This window comes from Xenopus laevis, chromosome 1L (assembly GCF_017654675.1).
Source record: "Xenopus laevis strain J_2021 chromosome 1L, Xenopus_laevis_v10.1, whole genome shotgun sequence".
NCBI classification, from domain to species: domain Eukaryota; kingdom Metazoa; phylum Chordata; class Amphibia; order Anura; family Pipidae; genus Xenopus; species Xenopus laevis.
Genome location: NC_054371.1, coordinates 222,613,715 through 222,627,009, shown reverse-complemented (window position 1 = coordinate 222,627,009; position 13,295 = coordinate 222,613,715). Strand labels below are relative to the sequence as shown.

The 13,295-nt window shown below is 42.8% G+C and overlaps 1 protein-coding gene across 2 annotated transcripts in view; it reads right to left on the bottom strand.

Annotated features, from left to right (window-relative positions):
• mapk4.L (mitogen-activated protein kinase 4 L homeolog) overlaps positions 1-13,295 on the bottom strand; it is a 60,783-nt gene that overhangs the window by 28,131 nt on the left and 19,357 nt on the right. The window lies entirely within an intron of this gene.

Below are 13,295 nucleotides of genomic sequence, written 5' to 3'. Positions count from 1 at the left end.
CCACACTCACCTACGCTAATTCATTCCTTGAGTCACAGCCCCAGGTAATGTCGGAGACAATTAAGTTCAGTAATCGGAAAATAGGCCATAATCACTAGGGTGTTTAACATGTAAAACACATGTTTATACTTTAGAAAAACTGACGTTTTTTTTCCAGGAAAACCAAAGCACAGTTCAGGGCACCTAAGGACCCTACGCATTAAAGTTAACAGGTAAAAAAGAATTGTTTTCGCTGTGCACAACAACATTATACCTAAATTGTATTTTATATGCAATGTTGGCCAAACACACAAACAAACATCAGGCACATTGAAGAGACTCTTTGTGTGTTGTCAACCTCTTTTGCAAGTGGCCAAAATGAAGACCAAAGACCAATGACCCACCACTACATAATGGAGCCACACGTCCACCACGAATCCCAGCGCTTAGACTTTGGGTTTCCTACCCACATATTTGCAATATGACTGTGTGTGTGTGGCCACATAAAGAACAAATCAGACCGCACTCACATTTCTGCCCAAATTTTTGATATTGGGTGCACGTCCAGTAGCCCATTCACATTGGCTGCTCCACTCTTTATCAAGCATCTTGATAAAGAGTGGAGTGCCACTCGAAACGTTGCATGTTGCTGTCCTAAGAAAAATAAAGACGGTTTTATGGAAAAAGGAGTGCTGTCCATTGGATGGAATCTGTGTGTGGCCACATGCCTTTAATTTTATATCATTCAAATATATTTGAGATGCCATATTGAGGATCTATCTGTAAACCAGTGGTACCTACCCAGTGGTTAGTGAGCAACCCCTTGGATGTTTGGCCTCAAAGCAGGTGATTATTTTTGAATTCCAGGCTTGGAGGCAAGTTTTGGTTGTATAAAAAACAGGTGCACTGCCAAACAGAGTCTCCTGTAGGCTGCCAGTCCACAGAGGGGCTACCAAATAGTCAATCAAAGCCCTTATTTGACATTCCTGGGGACTTTTTTTCATGCTTGTGTTGCTCCCCAACTCTTTTTACATTTGAAAGTGGCTCATGGCTAAAAAAGGTTGGGGACCCCTGCTGTAACCTATAGCACACACAGATGATAGTTTCCCACCACTCACTCTGGACAATTTGCTGCAGTCATCCTATAGCTGATATTGGTAAAGGCTCAAGTTTGTCAGCATTGGTGACTCTCACAGTTGAGAAATGATTGAATGGGGGTGACAGTATAGCCAACAGCCACCATTAATAAGAGTGTCAGACTAGGGACCCTTGGGCCCACCGGAGGAACTTACTTCAAAAGCCTCTGGCCGCTGCTGATAATATCCACCATGCAGCAAACCTTCACTGCTACCGGCCTCATAGTTCCTCCCTGCAAAGATATTCTGCTGTACACACCAACAACAAACTTTGCCCAAAGACCCAGAGCCACGGGGCCCACTGGGATATCTCCTGGTCTCCATGTGGGCCAGTCTGACACCTATGAATAGAGTTTCTTCTAAACAAATATTTTGTCTCTGCTGGAGGGACAAAATAACTTTACAATATTAAATTATCAGGGGAAGAAGAGAGATATCTGAGAAACCAATTAAACTGTTAATCGAATTGCCAAATAGCTGAGAAAAACTGTTTTTGACACCATTCTTGCAATGTATAATCAGTTGTGACGGCAATTGAGCCCCCCTTTTCCTTAGTTTATAGCATTTGCGGGTAATTTGGGCAGAATATATTTCCTTTACAAGACCAGATCCCAATGTACAAGCCTTTAAATTGCCGTCGGCTGCCCTTGATATATCCGTGTTACGTACGGTCGGGCCGTTATGTCTCTTGTAAGAGCCTAAAAATAGCTCCCAGATTTCCCACAAGGGCACGTTAAAGTGGGGCATTTTTATATAGAAGTCATTTTTCAATGAGATTTACTGGAAGCCAGACGGTGTTCTCGGGCAGAGTTTGCAAATATAGAATTACTGTCTATATAAAATCATCATGCCTTCTGCTCCATTGGACTTCTGTATTACGGCAGCTGCAGCCCAAGGCTAACATTATATATTCTGTAGGAATATATAAACCTTAAAAAAAAAGGGCCACAATTTGCCCACACTTAGGTAATTTCCACCCAAAAACATATCTGAAAAGCAAAAATGTGCTGCGGAGGTTTTGATAGAAAGCAGAAAGAAATAATCAAGCCAGCCCTAGTTTATTACGTTCTTCACCAATTTATGGGGGTGCATGTGAAGCAGGGGCCTTTACAAACTACCTGGGTCCCACTACAAAATATATTTCTGGCGTATCCACCTCAGAGATTGGAAATCTCATGTCCTGGGCAGAAAGAAACCACGTCAGGACTAAGATTCAAAATAAGCTCCCCTGGCTTTTCAAGCACAAGGCCCAAACAGTCCCCAACAGGACCAAAACATATTGACTGTCTATGGCTTTTTACAGCAGACACTGTGGTCATTATTATTCAGTTTGGGTCCTTACAACCCCTTCTATTCCAGCAGTTACACCCCTATCATTTTGGCCCAGTGTAGAAGCCAGTTTATATGTATATGGATTTTTGTTTTAACTATTATTATTCTTATTATTTTACTTTTGGGAGAGGCAATATACTTCAATATACTTCCCACCAAGGTCTGTAGAGATACCCCAATCACATTGGCCATCCATCCCTCTGCATTGAGGCCAATGAGCAGAGAACCCAGTCGGGGGTCTTGTCTTCTGTCAGTGTAGATGCATGAAACATATAACCTTCCCTTGAGGAGCTGGGGGTAAATTGGGCAAACCAAACATAGTCTATGATATGCAAATTAAGAGTTGGAGGTGGTAATGAAGTTACATAATATAAAGATAAAACTTAAGTGGAGTATGAGACAGATGGAAAGCTGTGTTAGGCGCTAGAAGCATTAATGAAGGAAAGAATTGGTAATATGTTCAATCATTCTGTTGTCCAGTAGAGACTGGGAATCTGGGACCAAACTTGTTTAGTACCAAATTGCCAAGACCAGCTTAATTTGCTCAGCCTTAAAACAGAGCACCTAACCTCTAGAGTAGAGCAGACCCCTAACAGCTAGAGTAGAGCACAGCACCTAACAGCTAGAGTAGAGCACCTAACTGCTAGAGTAGAGCACCTAACTGCTAGAGTAGAGCACCTAACTGCTAGAGTAGAGCACCTAACTGCTAGAGTAGAGCACCTAACAGCTAGAGTAGAGCAGAGCACCAGATCTCTAGAGTAGAGCAGAGCACCTAACTGCTAGAGTAAAATACCTAACTGCTAGAGTAGAGCACCTAACAGCTAGAGTAGAGCACCTAACTGCTAGAGTAGAGCACCTAACTGCTAGAGTAGAGCACCTAACAGCTAGAGTAGAGCAGAGCACCAGATCTCTAGAGTAGAGCAGAACACCTAACTGCTAGAGTAGAGCACCTAACAGCTAGAGTAGAGCACCTAACTGCTAGAATAGAGCAGAGCACCAGATCTCTAGAGTAGAGCAGAGCACCTAACTGCTAGAGTAGAGTAGAGCAGAGCAGCTTAACTCAGAGAAGAGAAGGTTTCAATCCTGGAAATGCTGCAAAGATTTATACTGATTTATACTGCAAATCTGAAGAATTATTTCAAAACAGTTGCTTGACGCATGTTATGGGCCCCAGTATGGCAATAAACATTAATTTATTATAATCAAAGATAATAATATGTTTCATTAAATATAGTTTATCTTGCAGCTCTCGATAGTACCATATCCAACTATAAATATATACGATAATGCCTCAATTACCTCCCTGCACCAATGCGGGTATATTAAATAAAGGTCCGGCTAAAACAAGTTGCCTTTTCTGATGTACCATAGCTTATCTTTTTAGAGGATCCTCCCAATCTATAACTATTCATCACAGGCTGACATTTTTACACCACTACCATCAACCATATGTTTAATTTTTCCATGTTTTTTTAGCCGAACCTCAATGAACGGACAATTTAATATTTTATGCAGCAGTATCAATTCTGCAGCACTTTCTCTTGCCTTAACATTACCAGACAGTATTTATAATGTGAATGGGAACATGGCTTCAGCTACTACAGGTATGGGACCCATTATCCAGAATGCTCAGAACCTGGGGCTTTGCGGATAGTGTCTTTCTGTAAGTTGGATCTTCATACCTTAAAGGAAAACTATACCCCCCAAACCATGTAGGTCTCTATTAAAAGATACTGAGTAAAACAGCTCATGTGTAAAACCCTGCTTCATGTAAATGAACCATTATCATAATTATATACTTTTTTAGTAGTATGTGCCATTGGGTAATCATAAATAGAAAATTGCCATTTTAAAAAATAAGGGCCGCCCCCTGAGATTGTACGATTCACTGTGCACACATACAAACCACATGTAAGGTCACATGAGCCAATTAACAGACAGAGTTCTGCCTTTTGCTTCCTCACTTCTTCCTGTTACAGTTAGTGTTGTAGTATTTCTGGTCAGGTGATCTCTGAGGCAGCACAGATAGAGTCACGAAATGGTGGTTCAAGGCAAGAGATGTAAAAGGGCAATATTTATGTAAATATATATTCCAGTTTGGTAAGATTCTTTAATATGTCATTCAATTTGATATAAACTATCTGTTGCTTAAGTATTCATTTTGGGGGTATAGTTTTCCTTTAAGTCTACTAGAAAATCATATAAACATTAAATAAACCCAATAGGCTGATTTTGCTTCCCAATAAGGATTAATTATATCTTAGTTGGGATCAAATAAAAGCTAATGTTTTATTATTACACAGAAAAGGGAAATCATTTTTAAAAATTTGGATTATTTGACTATTATGGGAGACAGCCTTTCCATAATTCAGAACTTTATAACTGCATATCTAAGGTGACTCAACTGGACCAGGTGGAAAAGAATAGAGAGTGTCTTGCCGGATCAATCAGCAGGTAGAAGGCTCTAAAAGGGGTTGCTCACTTTTAAATTAACTTTTAGGATGATGTAGACCAGGGCTGACCAAATGACTGACCCCCCCTTCTGTGGCCGCCCACATGCTGTGTCTGTTTACCATATGTAAGATTTAAAAGGTATAATTACAGAGATGAACTGGGCCCTGCATTGTTTAAACCTCAAATTCAGACAGTAATCCCTTGTATTTTTCACACTTGTGACACCCCTAAAGCCCTGTACTGTTCACACCTGAGACCCAGACTGAAACTGCCCACATTGTTCACCTGTTCACACTTTATACAAAATGATAATTGGGCACCAGCACTGTGTCACTGTATGTAGTACATATTAGACTGGTCCTGATCAGTGGAAACTGTCTCCTGCTCTGTTCTGCCTTCCTTTGCTCCCTGTGTGTGCTCTACTCCTGCTTGTGTGTGACATACTCTGCCTGTGTGTGACATACTCTGCCTGTGTGTGACATACTCTGCATGTGTGTGACATACTCTGCCTGTGTGTGCCCTGCTCTGCCTGTGTGTGCCCTGCTCTGCCTGTGTGTGACATACTCTGCCTATGTGTGACATGCTTTCCCTGTGTGTGCCCTGCTCTGCCTGTGTGTGCCCTGTTCTGCCTGTGTGTGCCCTGCTCTGCCTGTGTGTGATATACTCTGCCTGTGTGTGACATACTCTGCCTGTGTGTGACATACTCTGCCTGTGTGTGACATACTCTGCCTGTGTGTGACATACTCTGCCTGTGTGTGACATACTCTGCCTGTGTGTGACATACTCTGCATGTGTGTGCCCTGCTCTGCCTGTGTGTGCCCTGCTCTGCCTGTGTGTGACATACTCTGCCTATGTGTGACATGCTTTCCCTGTGTGTGCCCTGCTCTGCCTGTGTGTGCCCTGTTCTGCCTGTGTGTGCCCTGCTCTGCCTGTGTGTGACATACTCTGCCTGTGTGTGACATACTCTGCCTGTGTGTGACATACTCTGCCTGTGTGTGACATACTCTGCATGTGTGTGACATACTCTGCATGTGTGTGACATACTCTGCCTGTGTGTGACATACTCTGCATGTGTGTGACATACTCTGCATGTGTGTGACATACTCTGCCTGTGTGTGCTCTACTCTGCCTGTGTGTGCCCTGTTCTGCCTGTGTGTGCCCTGCTCTGCCTGTGTGTGACATACTCTGCCTGTGTGTGACATACTCTGCCTGTGTGTGACATACTCTGCCTGTGTGTGACATACTCTGCATGTGTGTGACATACTCTGCATGTGTGTGACATACTCTGCCTGTGTGTGCTCTACTCTGAATCTATGTACCATCCTCTGCATGTGTGTGAGACATACTCTGCATGTGTGTGACATACTCTACCAATCAAACGTTTGTTTTCATTGCTCAACATACAGCAGGCTGAAAAAAGCCAGTCACCGATTGGTTGCTATGGGTTACTGCCCGGGGTAAATTTGCCCAGTGTTTATAAATGAGCCCCAGTACATGATAAAAAATGAAGTACATCACAGGCCTATGACTTATCACTGCAGCTCACACAGATACATAACACCTCTGAGTACATTTCAGCAGAGATTTTCATGACCTCGTTTGCAGCGTGAGATAATTAGTGGGGTGGGAAATGTCACAACGTTGCTGATTTTGCGAGTGAACTTTCATTTCTGTCTCTCCTTAAAGTTCACATTAAAATAAATCCAGGCGGATATAAATAAATACTCGGGGAGTAGAAGAGGCTGAGGAGGTGCTGTGCTCATTGGACGCTTTCTTTATAACCAGGGGAGACTTCTATATTCAGTGCCCGTTACAAAGACATTTTTGCAGAGGTTGCGTTGAAGCTCTGAATATACAGATTTGTGCAGTAAATGAGATGAATAACAGTGGAAAGGCCTGAGGCTTTGTGTGCAAATAAGCTGGTTAAGGAATAGCAGTGAGCACAATCTTAACTATTATCTCCAGTAACTTTACTTGCCTTTTTGGGTACACTGGTGGCCATAGACGTAACAATTACGATCTTTCTTGGAAAAGATGTTTCCAAGAAAGATCGTTCGTTTCAATACACACGTGTAGAGCTGAATGGTCAGATATACATATAGAAACAATAGAATTCCACCTGTATCTGACGATTCAGCACTAACAGTGGCTGATGTTTGGGTCCCTTCAAAGGCACCCGATCAAAATTTTCCGTCCAGCCGGATCGCCGAGCCGACCGATATCCAAGTCTTCTGCCGATATCAGTCGGCTCTTTTCCCGCCATACACGCAACGAATATTGTATGAAAAATTACGATATTATCTGTGCGTCTTTGCCCACTTTTAGGGTGGGGGTCAGATTAAGTGGGATTTGTGAGGGGGTGGGTATATATTTTTGGAGTATGGCTGAATGACTAATTTCATATACACTACATATGTAATCTTGTTATGAGATAAAGGGGGCCCTCAAACTTTGAGTTGCTCAAAAGTGCCTGTGAAGTGTTTTTTAGACAATTTCAATACAAGTCTATAGGGGTTGGTTCCGTGTTTTTTAAAATTGCAATGGTCAAACCCCCAAATATGCATTGTGTGCCATTACCTTAAAGGAGAACTAAACCCCCCAATAAGAAAAGCCCCATCTATAACCCTAGATAGTCCCCCTTCCCTTCTCTTTCCCCCACATAGTTCATTACTTCTGAAAGAGTCCCTAAGAACATACTCATGTATCAGTGCAGAGTAGCACAGCGGAGCTCATGGGCACCATCTTCCAGATCGTCAATGTATTGGCGCATGCACAGTTGGAGCAGTCCGGTATTCGCAGCAACTGCACAAGCAAAAAAAGTGCCGTGAATTGCCAAAAGGAAGCGGATCTGAAGAAGACCGAATATCTGGAAAATGGCGCCCATGAGCTCCACTACAATGTAATTCTCCTACCGCACACCTGTAGTTCACCAATCCTGGAAGCCTGATGAAGGGTGGGTGTTTCCCCCCCCGAAACGTTGATGTTTGGTGGCTGAATAAAAGGGGATAATCCCCGACTGCACTAATCGGTGTGTGTGCGGATCCGTTTCTTTTACACGTTGGCCCATGATCTCCACTGCATTTATTCTGCACCGATACATAAGTTTGTTGTAATGAACTATGCGGGAAGAAGAAGCAGACGGGGGGACTATCTAGTGTAGTAGATGGAGCTTTTCTTATTGGGGGTTTAGTTCTCCTTTAAGGCAGTGCTTCCCAAACTGTGGAACTAACTCCCCTGAGAGGGCTTGGAGCAACCGACATGTAAAGTCACCTGCATTAGTCAAGGCGTTACGCTAATTAAATTCCTCTCACCCATTCACTTACAGTAACAGTAACACTTATTTGCACCTGAATCCTTACTTACAAGCTCCATTGAAATGCTCAGAAATGTCACACAAAATGCAACAAGGCAGTTGAGAAGGGAGCACGAATGGGGGGAGGGGGTGGAACGAGGATTGGTCAGGTGGATCAGGGGCAGGGCTGAGGCATGACAGGTGGAGACATGGTGGATCCAGATCTGTTCTGATTCAGGTGGCATCTCTGGGCAGGTGGGCTCAGCTTGAAGACCAGTTAAGGTGAGCAATGAGGAAAATGGCCATGTGCTCTAGTTCCAGCTTTCCATAATTCGGAGCCTTCTGGATAATGGGTTTCCGGATAATGGATCCCATAGCTGCATAATGATTCACCCCAAATTGCTCTATATCTGACCTTCAAGCTGGGAGTTCAGTTGTATCTAAGAACAGCAAAAATCCATTCTCTCTGAATCCCACCAAAATACGCTTTCCGGTTCAAAGACAATTAAAGTGCATCACAAGAGCCAGAGAGCCACAAAGCAGGACCAACTTGGGGATTGAAAGACTGGCCAAATTGGGGATGTTCACTCTGGAGAAGAGGCGCTTAAGGGGTGATATGATAACTATGTATAAATATATAAGGGGATCATATAATAATCTCTCTAATGATTTATTTACCTGTAGGTCTTTCCAGCTGACACAAGGTCCAATTAGAACAAAAGAGGTTCCGGCTAAATATTGGGAAGGGGTTTGTTACAGTGAGAGCTGTGAAGCTGTGGAATTGTCTCCCTGAATCAGTGGTACAGGCTGATACATTAGATAGGTATAAGAAGGGGTTGGATGGTGTTTAGCAAGTGAGGGAATACAGGGATATGGGAGACAGCTCATAGTACAAGTTGATCCAGGGACTCGTCCCATTGTCATTTTGGAGTCAGGAAGGAATTTTTCCCCCTCTGAGGCAAATTGGAGAGGCTTCAGATGGGTTTTTTTTGCCTTTCTCTGGATCAACTGACAGTTAGGCAGGTTAGAAAAAAAGTTAAAAGGTTGAACTTGATGGACATGTGTCTTTTTTCAACCTAACTTACTATGTTCCTATGAACAACAGGCAGCCAATCAGAATGTTGACAATATTATTAATAATATATATTCTGATAACGAGTTCCTGTTAGAAGGAGCCGGACCCCTTTGTTGAAAGCTAAGAAGTAGGAGGGGGGGGGCATACACACACCAGTCCAGACTGTTTGTCTTAATTAGGCGCAGAGCTGCATCAGGACCAATCAATCCATCCCTGTACTGTGCCAATGTCTTACTTCAAATCATTATCAAACGGATGGATTTTACCTCGTAGGAGAGAAAGTCTTCAATCAGCGTGGGGGGGGGGGTTTCTTGAAGAACAGCAGCCATTTAGCATAGGGAACTATAGATCAGAGTAAAGTCATGCGTCCCCAGATGATCATTTCACGAAAAAGTATCTAAACTCAAATCCCACGGCGGTCCCTGTACGGCCAGATATTCTGGCTAATGGCCTGGAAATAAATGCTGTGCCACATTAAAGAGAATATGCGGCTCATAAACTGCTCGGGGGACCGGCATGCACAACAATGCGGTATTCCTGCGTGTGCCACAGGAACACCGTCTCATTACAGGCTACGGCGCAAGATATTCCACAGACTGTGAGAAATATATTATATCTGGGGTGGAGGGAAAGTAAGGAAACATTACACAGAATAGACTAGTGCAGACATGCTCAGGTGCAGTCCGAAGGCAAACATCCATCTTTGTAATGGAACAATCATCTTATCCAGAATGCTTGGGGTTTTTACAGGTAATGGGGGTTTCCTTCATTTCAATCACATACTGTAAGGCTATTTAAAAAATCATTTAAACATTATAAATACAAAATAGGACAGTTTTGCCTAATATGGATTCATGCAGCTTCATTACCATCAATACAAGGTACTGTTTTATTGTTACAGAGGTAACGGAAGGGATTATTCTACTGCGCAATAATGGATGCAATCATTGCGTGTATCGACACCAATCACTAAAGCTATGTACACCGTTCATTAAAGGAGAACTAAACTCTAAAAATTAATGTGGCTAAAAATGGCATATTTTATATAATTAACTTATTGCACGAGGCTAAAGTTTGAGCTTGTCAATAGCAGCAATGATCCAGGACTTCAAACTTGTCACAGGGGGTCACCATCTTGGAAAGTGTCTGTGACACTCACATGCTCAGTGGGCTCTGATTGGCTGTTGAGAAGCTAAGCTTAGGGCTCGTCACTAATTATCCAGCAGAAAATGAGCTTCCCTGGCTGTAATATAAGCTGATGCTACAGGTTTGCTGATTATTAAATTCTGATGCTAATTGCACTGGTTTCTGTGCTGCCATGTAGTAATTATCTGTATTAATTACTAATCAGCCTTATATTGTGACATTTCTATTCTATGTGTACTGTATATTGTGAGTGGGTCCCTAAGCTGAGTAAGTGACAGCAGCACAGAGCATGTGCAGTGAATCAGCAGAAAAGAAGATGGGGAGCTACTGGGGCATCTTTGGAGACACAGATCTTTACTGCTAAAGGGCTGTGGTTGCCTTGGGCTGGTACAGAAGCTGAAAACACAATTTACAATATTTCTAGCTACTTCTTTAGCTCATCTTCGGGCGACTACTCTCCCCAAACTAACTCCCGCCGGCTAGAATATAAATCACTGGCAGGATGGCACTCGGAGCGATTCATTCTCTGAAGTCACCCGAAGTTTCCTCGTGATGCAAACATTCTAGCTGGCAGGAGGCAGTTCGGTGAGAGTAGTCGCCCGAAGATGAGACGATTGGTCTCCGGGCAACTAATCTCCGAATCTTAGCATGTGCCCTGACCCTTACAGTAAAGCAACAATAATGAAAAACAATGGATATTCAGACAGAGAATAACAGAGAGAGACAGACAGATGGTTAGATATAGAGCATAATGAGAGGGAGTGATAGAGATAGCTAGACACACACAGACATATATTTAGAGAGAGAGGGATAGACATAGATATTCTCAACCCGACTCTAACCCGCCCTCTCCCAACCTGCACCCGGCCCTGCTCGTTGTTCCCCCTTTACTTATAGACCCCTGCACCCCCCCCCGTAGTGACATTAGGGGCCAGAAGCCGGCAGTGCTAGGTTATGGGTGGGTCCGGGTTGAGCTCTTCTCCTGCTCTCCCTGCCCACGACCCGAACCACGTTATGGCCCACATATCACTAGAGCCAACATACTTGGCAATGCTGTACAATAGAAGGGCGACACATGAAACACACAGATTACATACAAATACTGACTGATACCGGAGGAAAAGGGAATCCTGCTCAGCAGAGCTTACAGTCACATCACAATCAATCTGCTTTCCAGGAGTATCACTGACCTCCAGCCACCTATTTGGCCATCATTAATGGGTATAGCCCACAGTTTGGAAATCACTGCTTTATGTACTAAATTGAACTCTACACTAAATTAGAAAGTGCCAATACTTTCCCTTGAAAATAGAGAAAAAAACCAAGCACATGGCTGCCAGTCGTATTTACTAAGCTCTCTTATCGGCTGGGCAGCTCCTGCCTGATCAGGGCACGAATATCCCACTGATCTGCCCACAGTAGGAAGCACTGCAGCACTATTTATGTTTAGGGGGATAATTTAGCTGCGCATGTGGGAACATGAAATAAAGCCTCTATTCTGGGAGCTTCTTGCACCGGATTGTTTTTTGCTCTCACCAGCTGGGTTTAGCCAATCCTTGGCACCATGATGTCTTGGCATTTCTGCAACATTCCAATTAGAATCACGTCATCTGCAGATTCTGACAAATGCCAGAGGGGCTGCAGTAAGATGCCATAGGCAGACCTTATTTATTTGGGCATGTGGGGGATGTGCCAGGACCTCAATCTAGACATCATATGTGCGTCCATATGGGGGCTCTTAACTGCCAGTATGATGTAGAGAGGGATATTCTGAGACAATTTGCAATTGGTTTTCATTTTTTATTATTTGTGTTTTTTGAGTTATTTAGCTTTTTATTCAGCAGCTCTCCAGTTTGCAATTTCAGCCATCTGGTTGCTAGGATCCAAATTCCCCTAGCAACCATGCATTGATATGACTAAGAGACTGGAATATGAATAGGAGGGGCCTGAATAGAAAGATGAGTAATAAAAAGTAACAATAACAATACATTTGTAGCCTTACAGAGCATTTGTTTTTGTCAGTTTTTCACTGACCCCCCAGTTGGCAGCTGGGAAGGGTCAGAAGAAGAAGTCAAATAATTTAAAACTATAACAAAAAAAAAGTTTGAAAAGTTGCTTAGAATTAGCCATTCTAAAACTTAAAGGTGAACCACCGCTTTAACTAAAAGTGGCCTTTTTCACTATAAAAGCAGAACAAATCTTCATTTACACCTGAGAAAGCCAAGCCATAAAATATGAAAACACATATAAATGCCATGGTTTTTGAAGGGAACATAAATCCTCTGATCAAGAGTTTGTTATGTTTTCAATTTCATATTTTAAACTGCTTTGCAGGTGCCAGAGCAGTCTTTAGCCATGCAGTACCGGCAGCCCCCCGGTTCATTTATTATGCAATTGTATTCTCCAATAAGAAGCCTCTCTTATTAGAAATGTACGGTAAAATGTAAAGTAAATGTTATCACAACATAAAAATGTAATTTGCCTACAAATTTATTAGGGATGCACGAAATCCAGGACTCGGCTCGGGATACGGCCTTTTCAGAAGGATTAGGATTTGCCGGTATCCAAGTGCCTGTCTGAACCGAATCCGCATCCAAAAAATCACGTGACTTTTCGTCACACAAACATGGAATTGATAAATTTGTTGTGGTTCTCTTTCCCCCTAATTTACATATGTAAATTAGGGTTCGGATTCGGTTCAGGATTTGACTGAATCTTTCACAAAGGATTCAGGATTCGAATGAACCCTAAAAATTGTGGATTTGGTGCATCCCTAAGATTTAAAGGGAAGGGAGCTGCCATAATGAATGGAGCCATCCAAATGAGTTATAAAAACAGGGTACAATGGTTGCTTAGTTTTACCTAGCAGTAATGTCTGAAC